Source organism: Rhinolophus hipposideros, assembly GCF_964194185.1.
Source record: "Rhinolophus hipposideros genome assembly, chromosome: 8".
Lineage (NCBI taxonomy): Eukaryota > Metazoa > Chordata > Mammalia > Chiroptera > Rhinolophidae > Rhinolophus > Rhinolophus hipposideros.
This window is the reverse complement of record NC_138054.1, coordinates 49,041,132-49,064,845: the sequence shown is the minus strand read 5'-3', so window position 1 is coordinate 49,064,845 and position 23,714 is coordinate 49,041,132. Positions and strand designations below refer to the sequence as shown.

The 23,714-nt window shown below is 39.9% G+C and overlaps 1 protein-coding gene across 2 annotated transcripts in view; it reads left to right on the top strand.

Moving 5' to 3' along the window:
- Positions 1–23,714, top strand: part of ROR1 (receptor tyrosine kinase like orphan receptor 1) — a 379,097-nt gene that overhangs the window by 228,276 nt on the left and 127,107 nt on the right. The gene's annotated exons all lie outside the window — the stretch shown is intronic.

The following is a 23,714-nucleotide window of genomic DNA, read 5'->3' as shown; positions in this document are numbered from 1 at the left end:
GATGCTGGCCTTGAAATTAGTGCCACTTTGATGCTGAGTAACAGAAGCACCCTGAATTGAGTCGGTCGCCCACTGTAGCCCGTTCCTCCTAACAAACCCGTTCTCAGACGCCCTCATCCTGTCAAAGAGAGATTTGGGGAAGGCCAGGGGAAATCTTAAAAGACCACTTCACAACCCAGCTAAATGGTTTGGGTCTTTTTCCTCAGGGCCAGTTGAAGTAGCCTCATTTACTCTTGTTTCAGGAAAACTAAGGTCTTCAGGAGACTTCTGTTAGAAAGAAGGGTCTCAGCAGCTCAGCTCTTTTGAAGGGAGGTAAGGGGTCTCCTGTATATTTATTGTCCTTTTCCTTCCTTTAAAAACAACTAAATTCAAAAACACAGAAGCTGAACATATTTGTATAAAATATAGGAAATGAAACTAAGCCAAAATTATATAGTCACTGCTAACAAGTATTCTTTTAGTCTTTTTATGCACGTGTATTTACCGCAATGGAACCATACTGGGGCCCTCTCTTTTGTAATCAGCATTTGCTTTTTAACAATCTCACAAACCTCTTTCTGTGTCATGAACTATTTTTAATGACATCACTTTTATTGGCCATATTAAACATGCTCCATTGCAGAGGTGTTTTGTAATATTTATCCTATCCCCGATTGTTAAAAATTTAGTATTATTCCAATTTCTTGTTATAAATAATACTGTGATAAAAAATGTGATTAAAAGACCTAGGATAATACTTGGCCCATGATGTTATTATACATCTATCTGCTTATTTACAGTCTCTACAACAGTGTAGGGGAATGCACCATTCTACTTCAGCAACACTAGGTATTGTCATTTTATTAGTCATTGCCAAATTTAAAAGCAAAAATGGCATGTCATTAATTCCTATGTCTTGATAACTAAGTAAGGTTGATTTTCATTTTTTAAGTTTAATGGCAGAAAGATAAATTTGTAAGCACATTGAAAAAAAGCAAGAGTCAAAATCAATGTCATATTAATTCAAACAATCTGTTATGAAACTTATTGGTACTCAGATATGTCTTCATTAATTCTAGTGTTGCTTTGAACTTTGAAATAAGATGACAGATGATTTCTGGGGGACGTTTCTGTTCTCACGGAGAGAACCCGGTACACGGGCACCTGGACCTCATGAGGTGATTTTGAGGATTGGGGGAGATCACGCATAACTGTGGTAGTGCATTATCATTATGATATTATTGCCCATAGACTCTCCTCTTTCTCTGACTAAAAAGGCAACATGCTTTTTATTATTTCTCCTAACTCCTTTTCCAGTTCCTTCCCCCATAAAAAGTGGCCGCCTAGAATAAACATACAATACTCCAGATGGACCTGGGCCATTTCCTCCTTCATTTAGCGCTTTTATTTCTGCAACCCAAATTCTCAGGTTCTGGGTAACATCATCTTATTATTGACGTGATGAACTTGCAGTTAACTAAATCTCTTGTGAGTTTCTCACAATTTTTGCCATTACCTGTATCTCTCCTTTCTATACGTTTGTAATCAGTATTTTGTGTGTCAGTACTCACTATTCCTATCGTAGCTATTCTTATATTTCAACATGTTTGATTTATCATATTACTCGATGCTGTTGTTTAGCATATTCATGACCTCCTAACATTGTATCTTATATTAATTTGGCCTTCATCTAAGACATTGATATGACTGTTGGCTGGAAAAGGATGTAGACAGAACGCACATCATGATTATATCTTGTCTTGTTGCCAGTGTGGAGAACTGCCTCTCTGACAAATATTTATTGTTCAGATTATGTTTTTAAAGTCTGCAGACCTATTTTAGCATCTTTCTGTTTCTTTGAACTTTTTCAAGTTAGCATTCCTATTTTGTCCCATTAATTCATTTGACAAGCATTTGCTGAGCTATGTGCTAGACATTGTGGTATAGAAACAAATACGGTGCATCTGTCCTCAAGATGCTCACAGTCTAGTGGGAGAAGCAGACTAGAAAAAATGAGTGCATACTTGAAGTTGTGGGGGCGTTGTGAATAAGGCTTTGCAGAAGTGGTGATATTTGAGCTGGATATTATAGGAGGCATAGGAGTTTTCAAAACAAGGTGTACCTTAAGGACACATCTGGCCATGGCCCAAACCCCCTCTTCCTTAGACTACAACTTGCATGCCCATTTTCTCTCACAGTTCTTGCTGCTCTCCTGCAAACAATATTTTCTTGTTCACAGTTAATTTATATTATTATCATTCTAGGAGATGCAATTGCCATCCTGGAATATTAAGGATAGAGAATGTGCATTGTCTTTTAGCTAGTGGACCCTTTTAAGAAGTATTTAGATCATTGAACATCCTATATCACTCATGTCTTATCTCACTATCAGGTTTGTGATCATTAATAATTAAAATAATATAATAATTGTTAATATGTATAGTTACCTTTGGTAACAAAAACTGTTGTGACCTAAAGGTACCAATAATCGTTACCTTTATATGCCAGGCACTGTGAACGGTGCCTTACATATATTATTTCTTTCTATGATTTAAAACAAAATGAGAAAATGAGATTTGAGCTCAGAAAGGTTGAGTCACTAGTCTAAGGTCACACAACTAATAAAGCAGCAAGACTGAAATTTGAACATTGGTCTGTCTCCAAACCTGGCTATTTATATTTCCCCATGCTGGCCAGTTGGTCAGTCTACCCACCCACTCTCCTCCTAGGTTTTTATTCATTTATTATCCTTTGTAATTGTCCTTTAGTCTGCTAGGGCTGCTGTAACAAATACCACTGACTATGTGGCTCAAACAACAGAAATTTATTTCTTCACAGTTCTGGAGGATGGCAAATCCCAAATCAAAGTCTGACAGAGATCAGTTTCTGGTAAAGGCTATCTTCCTTGCTTGCAGATGTCTGTCTTCTCACTGCATCCTCACATGGGTGGGGGGGAGAAAAAGGAGGGAGAGGAAAATGGAGGAGTAAAGGAAAGGAAAAGGAAAGGGAGGGAGGGAGAGAGAAAAAGAATGAGAAAGAGATCTTCCTCTTATATACCCACCAATCCTCTTGGATGAGGGCCTCACCTATATGATCTCATTTAACCTTAATTACCTCCTAAAGCCCTATCTCCAAATATAGTCACATTGGGTGTTAGGGGTTCAACACATGAATTTGGGGAGGACACAATTCAGCCCATAGCAACCTCCTTAAAATATTTCATACATTTTCATTTTGTCATTCTTTTGTTTATGCTGTTCAACCAGCATAAGCTTTCAGTCTTTCAAAATCCTTCCAGTTTTTGAATACCCAATTCAAACATCACTTCCCATGAATATTTCTTTGGTTTTCCAATCAAATTTAGTTGATCTTTCTTCTACACAATAATAATACTTTGTATTTTGATTTAGCCCCTATTTTACCCAGACTGCATTATACGGTTAGGCTCCTTGAAAACCTAGAACCGGCCTGAAGATGCTCCCAATTGGTCTATCCTCAATTCTATCGGTACTCTCTAAAGGTATACTTGAATAATTCATTAGTTCTAAGGAATAGTGGAGGCAATTGGGTAGGTTTAGGCTGGAGAAAAAAAGGCTACAAAAAAAACTTCATGACTGTTTCCAAGTGTTGGAAGTGTTGCCTTACAGAAGAAAGAAAAAATGATTCCATGTTCCCTGAGAGATTTGAATTGAGACCACCAGGTAAAAATTTCGAAGAAGCAGATTTCACCTCAATACAGTGAAAACTATTTTAATTAAAAAACCAAAAGGGAAAGAAAACTAACATTCACTGATAACCAAGAGCTAAACATGGCAGCTCTACCCACATTATTTCTACTCCTATATACCCTTATGAAATACTTCCCCTCTTTTATAGATGAGAAAACCAAAAGGCCAAAGACCTAGTGTAATTTCATGTAGTTAGTCTATCGCCTTTACCCATTCCTTCATGAAGTAGCAATCTCCCTCTCCCTCAAGATATTGAAGCAGACTGCTGACCATTTTTCAGGAATGCTGTATCATTATCGTATGCGCTGAGGGTGTTGGTGTAGCTAGTATTTCAGTTTCTCTCCATCTCTAAAATCCTATGTCTCGGAAATTCTCAGTCTCTGATACCAGTTTAAACTCTTATTAAGATTACTACAAATTATCATGCCAACATTTCATGTGTTTTTGATCTCGTTAGTTCACGTGTACAAAGCTGTTTGGAGGACACAGCTTTGGAAATATCTATACTAATAAAATTGACTTGATCCTATCACATAGAGTCTACATTTTTCAAACAAGAGCTACTCTGGGGAAAAAAGTGAGAATACGCCTAAGTTATCACCTGACTCTAGAAGTCAGATGGATGAAGTACTTAGCCTTGCTATTTTGATTACAATCCATGCTGAAGGTGGGTCCCTGTAGACTGAGCACCCCCGCCCACCCCAATCAGCCTCGGGGGCAGGCAGCCAGTGTTCTGAAGCAGCTGCCATTTTTCTTGGGTGATTCATGTGTGAAAGTGTCTCCTCTCTAAGAATTTGGGTCATCTTGTTCTTCTTCACAGAGCCAGGCTCTTATCAGACCAGAAGCGTCTCCTCATGTAAAATGCATCCAAGTTGGGAAGTTTATGAATGATAATGATAATTGTTCATTCCAAGTACATAACTCTTTTGGTCTATGGCATCTTATATTTGGCTACATTGCTTTTTGTGTTCAATGGAGCCTTAGAATCCTGGAGCTGATATACATTTTGGTTTGACTTAGAGATAATTTTCAAATGATCATGTAGCTCTATCTTCTCAATTTGGATGGTTTGTTTAACACAATATCTCTCTTTCCTGTTGTGAAGTCATAGCCTTGAGTTTGAGCAAAGCCTTTGCTCCTTGGTATGTGTGTGTTTCAAATAACATTCTGGCATGGGCTATAAAACCCCTTTCTACTCTGTTACCTCCAGTCAGAGGAGAGAGGAAACACCAGTGAACTGCCAGGAATAGCTCTAACCAGTTCAATTTTTTGTTGTTGCTTTTTTACTGTTTATTTGCTCCTACTTTGTTTTCCCAGGAAAAAAATATCTTCTTCCAAAGTAAAAATAAAGTAAAAATATCTTCTTCCATTTTTACTTTATAAAATATGTTGTTCCTGAGTGGAGATGGGGAGAGGGAAAGAATGTTATTTTTTAGTATCTTGCAAGGTATGCCATCAAAACATACGAATATAAAGTTGACACTACTATGGGATCATTTAACCCAGTTGGCCTCAAGTTGAACACACATAACTCAGAGAGAAGAAGGATTTACTCAATATCAAACCATACTTTTGTGGTAGAGGTGGGACCAGACGCTGTTCCCTGGTCCTCATTGCATTAGCCTTAAAATATCGCAGCTTCCAAGAAGTCTTCCAAAATTGCAGTAGAGAACAGACTGAGTAATCAGTCCCATCGGGCTTGGAGGATGCTATCAGAGCAATGGGTCTTTATTTATTAATCATAGTCCTGTCACAAACCTTAAGGATCTGGAACCCACAATGTGAAATCCTTAATTAACAGCCATTGTTTTCTGCACTCGACTTTTAAAGACAAAGATAGAAAAGGAAAGAAAATAAATAAGGGATTTATTGGAAAAGCAATATCCTGGATGATTCCACTTATACGAGGTACCTTGAAGTCAAAATGATAGAGATGGAAAGTACAATGGTAATTGCCAGGGGCTGGGAGGGAGAATGGGGAGTTCTTATTTAATAGGTAGTAAGTTTTAGTTTGGGAATACGAAAGAAGTTCTGTGGATTAATGGTGGTGATGGTTGCACATTGTGAATGTATTTAATGCCACTGAAGTATACACTTAAAAATTGTTAAAATGGTAAATTTTATGTGATGTGTATTTTACCACAATTGAAAAAAAAAGCATCTTTTGTCCAATCTGGAATTTCTGTATGCCTATGTGTATGCAGCCCTAGAAACAGACTATGATGTCCTAAAGAACAATAATAACAAATTTATACTACCTTTTGTTTGCCTTGCATTTTTTGTTTTAAAATCATTTCACTTGCATCATTGTGTTTGATAGTTACTAAAACTATCATGAGAAAGGCATGACAGGTATCCTTCCTTATCCTTATTTTACAGATGAGTGAACTGCGGCCCAGTGTTACACAGCTGACTGATAAAAGAGTTGGTACTAGAACCCAGGGCTTCTAATTTGTGTTCTTGGAGCCATGTGAGATCAACTGTAAAAAGTTTTAAATTGATACTTAGCATATGATACTCACTAACCCTGGAAAGTAGGCTAATATACTTTAGAAGCATTTTCAACACCTTTAAACACTGACGTGGTTTGGAGGAGGTTTTTAACATGAAAATAAATTAATTTAGTCACCCAGTGTCTAAATTCTGATGAACAGAAGTTTGACTGCATAGTAATAATATTGACAAACACTTATGTATGACCTTACTATATACCAGGTGCTATTCTACGTGCCTTAATTATAGTACTTCATTTAACAAAGTGTTTTATTTATAATTAATAACAAAATTTATTGGGACTAGCGTGTGCTAAACACCCTCCAAAGTGCTTTATATACTTTATCTCGTTTAATCCATATAACAGTCTGTCTGAGTCAGCAGGTATTACTAGAGCTTGGACATGTTAAATAATTTCCCCGAAGACAGTTGATAGGAAGTGACACAGCCAGGACTCAAAACCAGATCTGCCTCCCTCTTTACTACCACTCAAACAGATGGTGTAGTGTGCGTCTTTCTAATCACTGTCATCTCTCTATATTAATTATGTCATTCAGGTGGCTGACTCATTGTCCTAGTGTGGATGCTGATTGGCTCATCGTTTGTTTCTTGAGGGACTTCTAAGTTTCACCCTGAAATTCTGGCTGGAAATTTGATTCAGTTGCTGAAAGCGGAAGAAATATAGCTTTCATGTTCATGCACAATTTGCTTTTTCATTTTCTTTTATTATCCTGAGACTTGCTGTAAATCATGCTTTCCCATCAGTCCTGGGGGTTCTGATTATGTTCATGGGGTCCAGCTAAGAGCAAGGGCAGTAAATTACTGCCACTTTGTTTGAAAATTTTTGTAGCCACAGTACATTAGCTGCTTTTGTTTGCTTTTCCACTGGTGGTGTGCACATTTTTATTTCAGAATTGGTGTTTCTTCAGTGTCTCATTTGTGAATAATGCAAAATGGAATGATTGGAGAAAAAGTATGTAAGAGGGTGTCCTGTTGGCATCTCTAAGATTTTAAAGCATTTATAGCTAAAATGAGTTATCAAGTTTTCTCTCTCTATATCTCCTGTTCTTTCTCTCTTTCTCCATTTTCCTATTCTCTCTGTTTTACTCCATTTTCAAAAAACCAATTGCAAGGTAATGACCGATACAGTAACTAATATTGGGTAACTACCAAGAAATGCCTTCTTTTAGGCTTCTCCAAGTATTTTTGTTTATTTGAAAGACTGATAGATCAGAGGGTCAGGGGACGTGTTTTATTGTAAGTTTCTGTTCCAAATTTCCTGACGTTTTCAGTGAAAGGAAGAAAGAAAGAAAGGAGAGAGAAAAGAAAACCCTTTAAAATGCAAAAATGGGGCTAATAAGAACCAGACCCTAAAGTGATTGTCAAAATGTCAAAAATAACTGCGTTTCCTTTATTCAATAGCATTAATCTTGAGGTACCTACTTTCTTGTAGAATCTCCCGAATGGCTTCACTTGATTCTCTTGCTGGATTATCCACAAATAGAACGGCTTCTAAAGTGACACCCAAATCCTCAGTAGCATTCAGTAGTTGGTATGGGAGTTCAGTGGAGACATTTTTGTTCTTCAAATCACGCCTTTTGATGAAGTGGCTAGAAAGGAGACTCTCTAGCATGCCCTGGCAACCAGAGTTTGAGGTCTCCTCAAGAGCCGGCATTGTCATAAGGTTCACAGGACCATCCTGAAGGTACTAGAAAACAATGATAATTGTGCAGGACATGATGAGAGTAAAAATTAACTGTTTTCCTGAGATTTGTTAGTTGCTAGAGTGGCTCTGGGGAGGATTTTAGTGTACATGAAAACAGAGCTTAAGTTAGAGAATTTTCATCTTTATCGGTAATCTATATGATGGTTATTTCATTTTCTTGGATTTTGTAATAGACATCTTCCAAGGAGGCTTTACAATAACCCCCTATTGTCTGATAACTGCTCCCATGACCAATAATGATGGACTTTTAGCAGTCCTTCTGGGGAGAGTTGATTGGGCCAAGGGTGGACACCTGATCCAGATTGGGTCAATCAGAGTCTCTTTCCCGGGAATGTGGAATTCAGACTCAGAGAAAGCCTGTCAATGTGTGTGAGTTGCTGGTAATGCCATGAGATTTACTTGGGGTCTATGATGAATGTAGAGAATCCAAGCTGGTTTGCAAAGAGAGGAGATTTAAGCAGACACATAGAGAACCATAGATTGGAGGTGGAGGGAGAGTCCTGACTTGTTTCCCAGCAGCTTTCCCATCTTGGTTCCTGAATCCTGGCCGGACTCCTTGCCAGATTTCCAAGAGAAACCCTTTCATCCTATGTTAAATTCCCCATTCACCTCATCCACCTCTCCTCGCCTTCTTAAACCAGCTTAAGTAGCTTCTGTGACATGCAATCAGAGTCTTAACAAAGACAAGTTGACTTTCGCCAGGATGTATTTCTTTGATTACAGAGATGGCCAAGTAAACAAACTAGATGAATGTTCATACTTCCTCTGAAAGGTTTGAGTTGGGAATAAACTTCAGCCATCTCTTAGTTCTATCCTCTCATTAGACAGAAGAGGAAACTGAAGATTATAGATGGAAAATGATATAGCCACGGTCATACAGCCAGGACTTGTTCCCTGGCCTTTCTGTCCTCAGGCCAGCCAATGCTCTTTCCAGGCTGGCTTCCTAGTGCCCTCCATCCATCCATCCATGCATCCATCCATCCATCCATCCGAACAAGTTCCTGCTATATGACAGGCTCTGGAATATATGCTTTCTGTTTTTAACAAACTGTGTGGTATGGTCAAAGATCGTTATGCTTATTTTCACTTCATTTTATGGCGTTCCCTATCTGAAGGCCACTTTGCTAGCCCATCATCAAAGCAAGTTCCTCCAGGAATTCCCCAGAGGATACTCTCGTCATATATTTTCTGCGTCTCTCGGGGGGCACTGTTTTCTACTATTGCAATAATCCATGTTTGCATCCTACCTCCTTTGGGAGCCCCTCGAAAGCAGGGACTCTATGTGAATCATTATTTTTATTTCCTAGCACGAATTTGTCACAAGATATGTTTTCCATAAATGTCTACTGTTCTAGAGAATTTATTTCACTCCCTAGAATCTCAAATGGGAACTGTGTATCGATTGTCCCTTGCTTGGTAACAAACCACTCCAAATGTAATGGCTTCAACCAATCATTTATTATTATCTCTTCTAGTTCTGGGAGTTAGCTTGGCTCCACTACATGGTTCTTCCTCAGGGTCTCTGGTGTAGTTACTGTCAGATGGCGGCTGGGGATGTGGTCTTCTTGAAGCCTTCGTCATTCACATGTCTGGTGTCTGGGCTGAGAGGACTCAAACAGCCGGTGGCTGGAACAGCTGGGGCTCCAAGGGCATCTCTTTCTCGTTCTCTACGGACTCTCCACATGGTGACCTCAGAGGAACTAGACTTCTTACGTGGTGGCTGAAGGCTATTAGAGGGACTGGCCCAAGAGAAACTAGCAGAAGCTATGTAGCCTTTTCTAATCCAGCCTCAGAAGTCACTCAGGGTCACTTCTACAACATTCTGTTCATCAAAACAGTCACAGAGGTCCTGCCAGGTGCAAAGAAAGGGGACACAAACTTCACATTTTGATGAGATGAGTGTCAATGAATTTTCAGGTATGTTTCTGCATCTCTGCTTCACATATGAGAGACATGAAAGGAAATGAGTACCTCATCCCTGGCCTTCGAGGAGCTTGAGTTTAAGTTGGGAGCCATGGTATTCAGACAACTGCTAGCTTCTTGCCCTAAAAACGGCTACATCATATCCGACTACTTTGCCCCTCCTACGCACAATCACTCATTGTGTTCAGTAACCATGGACTTGTGGCCTAATAGTTCATGTGGTCAAGCAGGTAGGGTCAGGGTGTCATTTTACTCTCATATTTTTGTGTCCTGGGTTCTGCGTTAAACTCTAGAGCAGGGGTGTCCAAACTTTTTCAACGTTTTACACCAAGGGCCGTATGCGGTAAAATACACAAACAGCTGGGCCACTCACTCCAGGTGAAGTACGTATTGCCTCACCTGGTTTATTTAAGTAAACTAAATATATTTTTGGAATTTGCTGCGGGCCAATAAAAAATGGATTGCGGGCCACAGTTGGCCCACGGGCCGCAGTTTGGACACCTCTGTTCTAGAGGAATAGACTCACATTTGGGCCCTGCCAAGAAAGAGTGAGAGACAGTTTTAGAAGTATAACTTAAGGAAATAATACAAAAAGGGAAAAAAAAACGGTTTAGGCATAAAGATGTAGTTTGAAGCATTATTTTTTAAGAGTTAAGAAAGAGGAAGGGGATTTTCAGCTTTTCAGAAAATCCTTTTATGGTGATCACTGATGGAAAACCATCATCAGAATTTGTGTCTGCTTTACCCTGAGTTTCTGAGATCATACATAGTTGAGGAGAAAGAAGTAAGGATACAAACTCAGAACCCCAGCCAACCCTCCTCCCATCACAGCTCCTCACCAGCTTCATCCTCCTTGCCCTGCTGGGTCAGCTCATACTTTCTGAAACCTGGCCCCAACACAGGTTTCCTGGCTCAGTAGTGTGTGAAAATTGCCTGTTTGCTGGCCAGATAAGGTGCCTCATTACTGTTTGAGGTCTTTCCTCAGTCTTGGCCCAACATATCTTTCCAGGTTTCTCACCTACTACTGGTTCATCCATAACCCAAATGGGGATGATTTATTCCATGCTCCTCTCACCACCCTAGACACGTATGCCTTTGAGCCTTTGCTCAAACTTTTCCTTTCCCCATGGAATGCTGTCTCCTTCACCTCCACCTCCTGAAGCAGGACCCCCCACACACACACACACACACACACTTTAAGCTGAGTACAAGAGGAGGGGCTGGGAGCTTCCCATAAACACATCCTCCAAAAGTAGTCTCTTTTAAACAAATTTTAGAGGTATTATGTTAACATGATGATTATGGAAACCATGATGAAAAGAAGCCTCAGAGCTCCTCGATGTGGTTGGATATGCGCGGTGCTGTTGTTCATTGTGCTGCCTCAAATGTCAATAATGCACCTACTGAGAATCACAGTGAGTTGAGGAAAGTGTGGCAACTGTACAAAGTATGGTCAGCACGTATATGGGACATGTCGGGAGGGTCATCAAGGGTGGCATCTTGCATGTCCCCACTTTCCCCAGCAACTGAGAGTTTCCTGTCCTCTGCCCATCCTCCCTCCCTCCCTCCCTCCCTCCCAGGCTCACTCTCTCTGTTGTTAGAACCTGACTCTCAGCCTCTGCTCTCCATCAAGGCCCAGCTCAAGCATGACTTCCTTCCTCTCTCAAGCCTTCCCTGATTTCTACAGCTGGACATGCTCACCCCCTCCTGAGCATTTTTTTTCTTGTATCTTCCCTTGTTCTGATTATTTTATCAGTTTCCTTCTCATCAGTATTCTGTAAGGTCCAGGAGAGATGGGACAGGTACCTTCCTGGTCCTTGCACAGGTGTTTAATAAGTATTATCTTTTCTTCTGTTTCCCACTCCTCTGTACTCCTTCCCTCCCCCAAATGCTTGCACATTCCAGCAAGAGGACAGGAAGTCTGGGGTTTCTCTCCCCCTCCACTCTGCTCTGGGTCTTGCCTACTCTGCCTGATAAAAGGCAGAGAGGATCGCATGGCCCCTCTGCCACCACTGCAGAGTAACCCTGGCCTGCCCATTTTGATCTCTCTCCAAAACTCCGTCAGCACTCAACATCTTGACCACACACTTAGCTTTTACTCTCACTCTGCCTTGTACTTTTAAATTAGATTCCCGGAATATCGCTTTTTTTCTTCAAGATCTTAAGGGGCTCCTGAAGGATAGAGACCATATCTCTTCCACCTTTTCAAAACACCCTCAGATTGCTACATTTCACCTCCTTTGAAAGTCCTTCTCTCACACCCCAGGCCCAGGAAGTGGGTTGTGTTTACCTCTTCTGGGGTCCTCTGTCACCCTAAGTACACTCAGCTCACACTCTATCACGACTGTTGCTTTACATGTCTGATTTCGTAGCCAGGAGGAGAGATCTTTGAGTACAGGCATTTAAATCCATTGGGTCATTTATTCCTTAAACTTTTTATGCAGCCAACCTGTGCTAGGTTTAAGGTGCTACAACAATGCGAAAGGCATGGTCAGATCCCCAGTGTTCACAGTCTCATGTGTTTGTGGCCTCTTGCTACGTAAGAAAATAATATCCACTTCAGTTTTCATTTCCAGATTGCTTTAAGACTTGTCTGTTTTCTTGAAAAAGCAGTAGAGCAGATAATCCCTAATTTTTGAGGAATTTGGTTCAAAATTTAAGGGCAAAACCACCCATGCGTAACAGAGAACATTCAAGTGTCAGGGACTTCTCCAGCGCACTGCCTGCCCTGCTAACAGGAGGTCTGAGGTGTGGCCAAGTCAGCAGATTCTTTTAAATTTTGAAATACAAATCTTGCACAATGAATGGAGACAAGAGGAAAGAAGGGTTTGTGTGCCGTTTCTTGTTCCCTGAAGTTTATCTTCTGGGAAAACTTGAAACTGGAATGTCGGTCTCGGTGGAATTGAGCTGGAATGCTGACTGGCGCACAAAGGGATTCGGGTCCGGTTCAATCAAGAGGTGACTTTAGAAAACTGTGATGGTGTAACTGTGTGGTTGCTATAGAAAATTCCTTGGCGAGAAGGGCAAACTTTTATTTTGAAAGCCACTGGGCTCCACTTAGCGCCATCAAACACTTGAGAATTTGTTATGTCTTAGAGAAGCTGCTTCCTCACCGAGTCAGGCCAGGGTGGTGAAAATACACAGTGACTTCGTCTTTGAAGGCCCTGAATGTGACTGGATTCTTCCTCTCACAGGGCTTCCTAGCCGGGCTGAAGGCATAGCTATTGCCTTGGCGTGAGGCAGAAGCGTCCACAGGCTTCCATGGCGAGTACCACGCATCATGCTGACGCTGAGGCGTCTCTTATCCACAGTATTGAAATCACAGAGATGACTGATGATGTGTTCTGTTTGCGTTGGCCCGCAGCCCAAATCAGAAATGTATCTCAGGGTTGGCCTTCTAGATACTATCTCCAGTCATTTAAAAGTTCATTATGCATACCCACTCATCCTGTCCTGCTGTAGCTAAGGTCCGTCAGCATTTTACAAAGGTTTATAACTTAACCCTAAAGGGGGAGAATGCAGTTTTCAGGTTGCAGTGTGGCACGCAGGACCTAAGCCCGAGAGCTGAAAGCTTTGCTTTTTGTTGTTTTGAAGTTGGAATCTTACTAAGTTATAGTGAAGCAAAGTACTAGATGGTGCTTTCTCTGTTATCATTTGGTTTTCCAGGGCTCGGAAAAGCTGCTGGTCACTCCTTGGAATGTAGATGTACCCTATACCTGAAAAATTCTTAGGCCCATTAATTATCATCCTAGCATTCATCTGAAGATAGAGGTTTAGTTAAAAAAACAAAAAAACATTTTAAAGTTAGGATGGGTGAAGATCAAGGGAGTCAGAAACAAGATTGGAAAGATTTCTCTAAGATGCAGGGACCAAAATTCAAGCCAGAAACATTGTATCCTTGTGAATTTCATTTGCAAGAATTTGATTATTATCAAAATCAAGTCATTGTTCAGATGGGTGTGTTTCTGCTCATGATTCCTAAGTACAGTAATCCCCCTTATCCCTGGGGGATACATTCTGATATGTGGATGCCTGAAATCACAGATAGTATTGAACCCTGTATCTACTATGTTTTTTCCTGTACCTACATACCTTGTCACTGAAAAGGAAGCACTTTACGGCTTCTCTTTGACGTATCCGAATTGCCAGCATCACTACTCTTGTGCTTAGGGAACACTGTTAAGTAAAATAAAGGTGACTTGGGCAAAAGCACTGCGATACTGTAACAGTCAGTCTGTAAGCGAGAGAGCTACTAAGTAAGTAACAGGCAGATACCATGTACAGGGTGGATACACTGGACAAAGGGATGAGTCAAGTCCTGGGTGGGACAGAGCGGGATGGCATGTGATTTCATCATGCTACTCGGATGGTACACAATTTAAAATGTTTGAATTGTTTATTTCTGGAATTTTTCCATTTTATATTTTCAGACCACAGTTGACCATGAGTAACTGAAACCGTGGAAAGCAAAACCATGGATGGGGGCGACTGCTGTATTTTTAATAAATATACATTTATATTTATTAAAAGAGTAAATGTAATAATCAATTTAAATGAAACATGCACACATGATAAACATGAAGTAATAAAATGATGCCTCCAAGTAATAAAAATGGTTGAAAAAGTGTTAAATTGGAATTGGGTAGTCAAATAAACCACAAAAGTCCCCAAACGTTTATAACTAGATAAAAAGTCTCCAGAGTAATCTTTTTGGCAGTTGCCAGGGATCCCAGTAGATAACCTGTTCCTGGAGTAAAAGTATGGGCTAGGAAAGATCATAGCATCTTTGCATGAGAAGGAGATGTCATCGGGATAGATTCAGGTGAGTTGATAGGGGAAGGTATTCTTAATGACAGTAGGGTATAAAATAGAAGGTTGACAGGGGACAAGTGGAGAGTGGGGGCAGGAGAAGGGTGTTGGCTAGAACTGGGTTCCAATCCCAGCCATGACGAGCCTAGCTATACTCAAGCCTTTATAAGTCTGGGTAACTTCTTTAAGATGGGGTCAGAGAAACCTCCACACATCACAGGGTCCTAGAAAGGATATAATGCAGTAACATATGCAAAGTGACTGATAAAAATCCGTGTTCAACCCATGTGTGTTCCCTTTTCCTACCTTTGTGAATTATAGCTGGGTCTCAAAGCAATCTACATGATGGAAGCCAGCCACTCATTCTGTGTCCATCTTAACTGCTTAAGAGGAAGAAGTAGTTTCCCTGAGCTTTTAAGAGTCCATTTACATACAATTGGCCTTACTTGTAAAAATGATCTATTCGTTATAACAAGGCTCTAACTTGCAAAGTTTTCTTAAACTCCTTGGAGTTGCTTTGTGTACTTCCTGTGCTTCCTAAGTAAGGAAAGGCCTATAAAGGCAGCTGTCTGTCCCCGTTAGTCCAGATTTATAGAGGGTTTTTGCTCCAACTGCACATTTGCAGAACCATTTCTGATGTATGTGCGTTTCCTCCCGAAAAAGGAGTCACATCATTGATTATTGTCTTTGGTCCTGTGGACACTCTTTAAACCTTCTCTTGCTACTCAGAGATCATCAGCCTGAGCTCAGCTTGATGTATTAGTACTTGATTCTGAAGAAAATGTGAGTGTTGGGCTAGGACCCAATCCAGTGCATCACCTCTTTTCTTTTGACATTTAACCATCATGCCCCTGGTTTACAGCTGCTTTATTCAGCCAGGAAATGTTTATCTTCATCAATCCATCTCTGCACCTGACTGGGGCCATAGGTTTGAATGCTGGGAGTTCAAGGCAAAATTTGGGAGATATGGTTTCACTGTTTATCAGCCATGTGACCTTAGAGACCATGCCTAATGTCTCCGCCCTGGTTTCTTCTTCTGTACCACGGGGATTGTAGTGGAGAATCTTCCTAGAGATTTTTGAGCATTAAAAGCTAGGCTCAACAGGAAGCCAGGCAAGAATCAGTGGTCAGGAAATGTTAACTATAATGACTGTAGCCCAGTATTCTCCTGTTGTCTATGCAGGAGAATTATTTGAGGAGCATCTGAAAAAAAAGATGCTTATACCTCAACTCCACCCAGGACTGATTAAATTAGAATCTCTAGGGTTAAGACCCAGGTACCAGTATTTTGTTTTGTTTTGTTTTTTATTCCCCACGTGATAGTGATGTTCAGAATCTCTGGCTGTAACTAATTATAGCTCCCTGGAGTGAGTGCTTTTGATGTGCCAGAGACGGATTGTTTTATTTAACCTCCACACAACACTACTGAGTACTTCCAGTTATTAGTCCCATTTTGCAGTTGAGGAAACTGAGTCTTAGAGATGTTAAGTAATAAGTGAGAGATGATGCTTCGATAGGAAGCCAAGCAGTCCAACTCCAGAGCCATACTCTTAATGACCATGCTGCAGTCCGTTATCATGAATATATTGCCTCCAGTGAGAACTAAGGTCCAGCAAGTGGGGGTCATCCAGTGGTCTCAGGCTCTCTCTGAACTTTCAGCTTACTGATCTGCTCCCCGTGTGTTCGGGACTTCCCAGCAGCCCCACGTCAGATAACAAACTGTGGTTATTCAGAAGTCCCCTGCTATTTCCACTGATTTTTATTAAATGCAGCTTGTGGCTCAGACTCAAGAATGTGCAAGCCGATTTAGATTACGTTTTGCATTGAGTTTATTAAGATAAAAAATATTTCCCGAGATAGTGAGTCAGAAGTATTTATGGTGAAGTGTGCTGAAAGTGAATGCAGGTTGATAGCGTGAACAGAATGTTCTCTCAGAGTCAAATGTGATGACCTAACTGTGTTTGGCAGTCTTCCTTTATGTTTAGCTAAGCATTTTATTTCATGTCGGGAACCTCCTCCCTCTTCTGAAAGGGATCGGTCCTGTAGGAGACTAGGATTTTGGCTTGTGCCTCTGGATACCAACACCCAGGACCTGAGCCTAATTGTGACTGGCTCCCTGGTGGACTGGCTGGGTTGCCATGGCAAAGGACTGTTAAAGTCTTTATATCTCAGTTTCTCTCACCTGACAAAATGGGAATATAACTCTTGGCCCCGCCTCCTTCCCTGAGGAGAGTGGGAGGGAGCTTTGAAAATTAAGTAATAAATGTTGGGAGGGATTTGTGGATGTGACGTCTTGTCAAACGGGTAAATAATAAATGAGGTGTCACCAAAGCTCATTTGCCCAAAATACACTGGAGCCTTCCATTTACTTAATCAACCAGCATTTATTAAATACCTACGAAGTTCACAATAACACATGGAGTACTGAGGGAAATGCAAAAAGGGAAAAAAGAGGAAATAAAGTCTCAATTCCCAGAGAGCTCATAAACTAACTTCTTTTTTCTCGCAGTTCACTTTTTAGGTTGATTAAGCGTCAGTATAAACACTGCCTGTGCTGTATTTATAAAGCTCATTCTCTGTGATGACTTCCAGTTACGTCATATGTAACTAGTAGTGATTTCATTGTTCTCAGTACCAGTGGGTATTTATTGTCATGTGCTGGATGGACTCATAAAAAGGGCAAGAATATTCTCTAGTCCTGGTTATGGGACAAGGAAAGAATATAGTCTGACTTTATTGCGAAATGATGCATTGGCTAATAATATGGTCTTTTGTGTCCAAGGGTCTGGGTCTGGGTCTGGGTCCTGGCTCCACAACTTTCTAGCTGCGTGACTTTGGGCAATTATTTAAGCTTTCCATGTCTCATTTCCTTATCTCTAAAATGACGGTAGTAAGAATATCTAACTCATAGGATTGTTTTCAAGATTAAATAAATTAAGTGTGCAAGGTGCTTAGAATAGGTGCCTGCCACCTTATAAATGTGCAAAAAAAATGTTAGCCACGATCATCATTTTCTATGGGTAGTGGAGAAAATGGTGGCACTAAAAGAATACTGGCATTTCGTTTTCCTACATTGTAAAAAATATCAAATTCTTTTTTATTCAAAGTCCTAATCTTTTGCCCAGATCTACCATAATCACGTAGGATTGCCCCCAAATCCCAAGCTGCTTATTCTGAAATGGAAACCAGTCCACACAAGCCTCTCTCTAACTTATGGTCCTCAAGGCCCGGACTAAACTGTTTCTGAGAGCCTCACACTAGTCCAGGACCCAGAGGGGCGGTGAAGGTGTTTTGTTTTTGTTTTGTGGGAGGCAGCAAAACTTATGCTTAGAAACAGTTGTCTTTGCCAACAATTTATTTAGCACAGGTTTGCTGTGGGAATTATAATAATTTTACAAGCCAATAGTATACAGGATAATATCTCTTAGTAAAGTAGAAAAATAACACTCCAAACAAATGACATTAATCACACTATTTGTTTTAGGCCAGTGAAGGTGAAGGAATAAAGTCCAAATTTAATAGGAGGTGTACCTTTTTGTACGAGGAGGCACCGGGGAGAGTAAGGGACCAACCAAAGAGCTGATTTCTGGCTACCGGGTCAAAAGTAAAAGTTCCCTGTTGCTACAGCACGTTGCTAGGGAACAAAGACACCCAGGTCGGTAGGCTGGCTTATCTCTTTCACCCAGCCTCTGCAAGGTTTATCAACACTGTCTGCATAGAGTGCCTTGCCAAGACAGGAGTGAATGCCCCAAGGGTCTTCAGAGAGTTTTTAGGTTTCACCCAAACCCAAACTCTTGAGTAGGCCTCACAAACGCTCAGTATTTATGGTCTAAATGTCCCCTTGCCACAGTTGCTTCTCCACATGTTCTTATCAATAAGCCCCCAGTGGGCCCTTTTAAGCTTGGCTGCTGACTGCTTATCAAGGACAACAGATGTAGAATGATGACATCCTGGCACCACTTACTTCATTCTTATATCAAAGCAATGTGGAATGATGACATACTGATACAACTTACTTCATAGTTATATCAAAGCAACTTTTTTCTTTGTCATAAACAAGTGGACTAAAACAATTTCACTTAAGTCATAAACAAGTAGATTTGAAATTATATTAAATCTATTACACAACAGAAGGGCAGCTGTGGAGTGTGATGGAAAGAGCACCGAGCTGGGAGTCCAAATCCTAGCTTTGCCTTTTGTTAGCTGGAACAGGTCTGGGATAGGTCTTTAAGTCCTCTGAACCACAGTTTACACATCTGGACTGTGCAAAAAGCAATGATAGGTAAAACTGCTGGGGCCTTAGCGCGAATCGAGACAGTGGTAGTAACAAGCTAACAGTCTGTGCTAGAAGTCTTATTCTCCACCACTGTGCACTTACAGGTTTTTGAGGTTTTTTTAAAGCCAAATTGCACTTTAGAATGTCTTTGATGAAATAGTAAAAATGATTATCTTGATTAAATCTTGGCCCTGGAGTACATGTTTTTAATATTCCCTATGGTGAAATGGGAAGTATACATAAGCACTCCCACTGACTGCTCAAGTACTACGATTGTCACAAAGAAAAGCATTTGGGTTGTAAGCTGAACTAGCCACCTTTTTACATGAAAGAATGAGAGTCAAACTATGGTTAGTTATTCTTGAATATTCCTGAAAATGAACAAAACAAGCCTGTCATGTCAAGTAAACATGAGATGGTATTGCCAATAATAAAATTTGAGTTTCCAAGCAAAAATTAAAATTTTGGAAAACTTTTAGTCACCACCATGAACTTGACAGCTTCCCAATCTTTATAGAGGAACTTGGTGGTGATGTTAATGACTATGATTTTTCTATACTATATTATTAAATGTGTCCACATTGGAAGATCTACATAACTCATTGAGCCAATGTTTTATAAATGGGCAATGCATGGTGTTACAAAGTCAGACTTGGGTAAAAGATTTTTAAAGTGCAGATAAACCAATTAATTTTAATGTAACAGATTATGAAAAGTTTTTTGATATGGCTTCAGATTCCATATTGCAACTACTGGTTTCCCCGAAAATAAGACCTAACCAGACAATCAGCTCTAACGCGTCTTTTGGAGCAAAAATTAATATAAGACCAGGTATTATATTATGTTATACCCGGTATAACATGAGACGATATTATAAAGACCTGGTCTTATAGTAAAATAAGACCAGGCCTTATAGTAAAATAAGACCAGGCCTTATATTAATTTTTGCTCCAAAAGACACGTTAGAGCTGATTGTCTAGGTCTTATTTTGGGGGAAACACAGTAACCTTTAACAAACTGCCATTTGTCAAATTTTGGTGTAGTATCAAAGTATCCTAAATTATCTAAAAAGGCTATTAAAATACCCCTCTCTTTTCCAACCATGTGAGGCCAGGGTTTTTTTTTTTTTTGGTTTTTTCATATACTTTAACCAAAATGACTTTATCTCAACAGATTGAATGCAGAAAGAAGAGCATCCAGCTGTGTGCTCTTAAGACAAATAATAGATTTACAACAATATAAAGCATTGTCACTTTTTTCCCATTATTTGTGTATGTGTAAAATAGTTGTGTTTCATTAACATATATGTTAACAAGTAATGAGATTATTTTTACTTTTCCAATATATTAGTAAATAAATATTTTAAAATTTTTCTTTGGGGTACCCAATATTTTAGAATGTATAGGGTTCCTGAACCTAAAAAGTTTGAGTACATATATCCTAGAACATGGACTCTGGAGTCAAAATAATTTTCTAAAATATTTTTTAGAGCAGTTTTAGGTTCACAGCCAAAATTGAGAGGAAGATACAGAGATTTTCCATATACCGCTTATTCCCACACACGCATAGCCTCCTCCATTATCAACATACCCCACCAGGGTGGTACATCTGTTAAAATTGATGAACGTACATTGACCCATCATAATCACCCAGAGTCGATATCTTAGTGTTGTACATTCTGTGGGTTTAGACAAATATAAAATGATACGTGTCCAGCATTAGAGTATCATACAGAGTATTTTCACTGCCCTTAAAATCCTCTCTGCTCTGCCTGGCAACCACTGATTTTTTTACTATCTCCATAGTTTTGCCTTTTTTTTCCCCAGAGTGTCATATAGTTGTAGTCTTTTCAGATTGGCTTCACTTAGTAATGTGCATTTAAGATTCCTTTATGTCTTTTCATGGCTTGATAGCTTATTTCCTGTTAGTGCTGAATAATATTCTATTGTCTGGATATACCATCGTTTGCCCTTTCATATACTGAAGGACGCCTTGGTTGCTTCCAGGTTTGGCAGTGAAATGAATAAAGCTACAGACATCTGTGTGCAGGGTTTTGTGTGAAAATAGTTTTCAGCTCCTTTGGGTAGATACCAAGAAATGAGAGTGTTGCATCAAATGGCAAGAATATGTTTACTTTTGGAAGAAACTGCCAAACTGTCTTCCAAAGTGACTGCCGTTTTGCATTCTGACCAGCAGTGAGTGAGAGTTCCTGTTGCCCCATGTCTTTTGTCAGCATTCGGTGTTGTCAGTGTTCTGGGTTTTGGCCATTCTAATAGGTGTGTAGTGGTATCTCGTTGTTGTAATTTGCATTTCCCAGATGACATACATGCATGATGTGGAGTATCTTCTCATATGCTTATTTGCCATTTTTATATCTTCTTTAATGAGGTGTCTGTTAAGGTCTTGGCCTGTTTTTTTAATCAGGTTGTTGTTTGCTTATTGTTGATTTTTAAGTTCTTTGTATATCTTGGATAACACTCCTTTATCAGATATGTCTTTTGCAAATGTTTCTCCCAGTCTGTGGCTTGTCTTATCATTCTCTTGACATTGCTTTTTGCAAAGCAGAAGTTTTTAATTTTAATGAAGTCTAGCTTATCAATATTTCTTTCATGGATCATGTCTTTAGTGTAGTATCTAAAAAGTCATCACCATACTCAAGGTCAGCTAGGTCTTCTCCTACATTCCAGGAGTTTTATAATTTTGCATTTTACATTTAGGTCTGTGATCCATTTGAAGTTAATTTTTGTGAAGGGTGTTTGTTTGTTTGTTTGCTTGTTTGTTTTGCATATGGATGTCCATTTTTTCCAGGACCATTTGTTAAAGAGATTGTCTTTGCCTGTTTGTATTGCCTTTGCTCCTTTGCCAAAATTCAGTTGACTATATTTACGTTGGTCTATTTCTGGACTCTGTTCTGTTGCTAGGCTCTATTTATCTGTTTTTTATTCTTTGACCAATACGACTGTGTCTTGACTACTGTAGTTTTATAGCAAGTCTTGAAGTTGAGTAGTGTCGGTTCTCCAACTTCGTTCTTCTTTAATATTATGTTGGCTATTCTGGGTACCTTGTCTCTCCGTATAAACTTTAGAATCAGTTTGTCAGTATTCACAAAATAACTTGCTGGGTTTTAGATTGGAATTGCATCGAATCAATAATTTGTTGTCTCACTTCTGCTTCCTTCCATGTGCTCTTGGACAGTTTTCTTACCCTCTCTGTGCCTTAGGTGTCTGATGTTTAAATGAGAATAATAATAATAATTTGTAAGACCTGCCATAGTAATAAATACCCTTTAGGTGTCAGTTATTATCATCATTATTGTGTCATCGTCATCGTCACTGGTACCACCACTGGGAGACATAGTTCATTCAGGGACACAGAGCTGTAGGTGGAGTCCGCAGAATTGGAAATTTTTCTCCAAAAAGTCAGATTGTACCCCACCTTCCACTCATCAGTCTACCATCTCAATATTTGTGGTGTAGGGAAAAAGGATGAGAAAGCTTGCACAGCTCAGGTACACATTGTCAGATGTATAGAATCCAGCTACTGAAAAAAATATGCATAGCCAGATTTAAATGTAGAGGCCAAATAGGTTGTCTGGTATGCAAGCTTTGTACCTGCGGTCTACCAAGCAGTGCTTCTGTGACTGCCTGTGTGGAAACTTAAACTGTTCCAGGAGGAGCATTCCCCAGAGGCCCGTGTAATAGATCATGAACCCAAAGCCTAGAGAGGTGAGGTGACCCTGACACATGCAGGTAGGTAGTGACAGAACTGGCATCAATTCCAGTTTACAGAGTTCCTCTGACAGGGCTTCTTCCCTGGGATGCCCGGGTCTCCTTGAAAGGAATGACCAGTTCAGAACCTGCAGTGGCCACGCCATGCTTTGGGTGTAGAGAAGAGCGTGGATACCCTCGTGTGGTCCATGAAGTGGCTATAGAAGGATCCAGCTGATTCTGGGAGGAGAATGGATCACGGCCAGAGGCTTGTTAACAAGACTGATAGCAATGATACAGATAAACATTTGTATTTTATTTTATTCCCATCACAAAATGCTTTCCTGTTGTTTATGCCAAATGTTGTTCTGATGCTTCCAGTCTTTGCCACACTGAGGACCAGAACGTTTGCTTGTTCTAACTCCTAAGTGAGACGCTACAGATGGCAAAGAAACTTAAACATTATTCTTTATCAGTAAAAAGTTAAAACCAAATTCCTTGTGTCTGTGGCAAGACTCCTTTGTTCAGTAAATGGTAAGTTTTGTTTACATTTCCTTTGTTCTCTCTGGAAACATACTGCTTGGACCAGCTACTACACTGATCTCAAGATGCCCTGTAACCCTCAGTTTTGTTGTTAGGTGGATAGTACTTAGAGCTTCCTGGACAAATTAACCATGCTCACCTGCAGTGTGTTAGTTGTAGGATCTTGGACAAATAGCTTCATCCCTCAGGTCTCCTGATCTGTAAGTCAGGGCTGGACTTGGCCAGGTAACCAATCAATCGAATGGAAAATCATACCCTACTTTAAGGAATAATATGTGTGGAAGAAAAAGAAAAGAAAAAAGTAGTTCATACAATAATAGAAACTTTCACATGAAGCTTGCTCTGGGCCAGACCCTAATCAAAGCATTTTCCATGTATTAATTCATTTAATCTTCATAATAGCCCTATGAGGAAGATACAGTTATAATGTTAATTTCATAGATAACAAACCTGAGACACAGAGAGATTAATTCACTTGCCGGAGATCACATAGATGGTAAGTAGAACCAGGACATGAATTCAGGCATTCT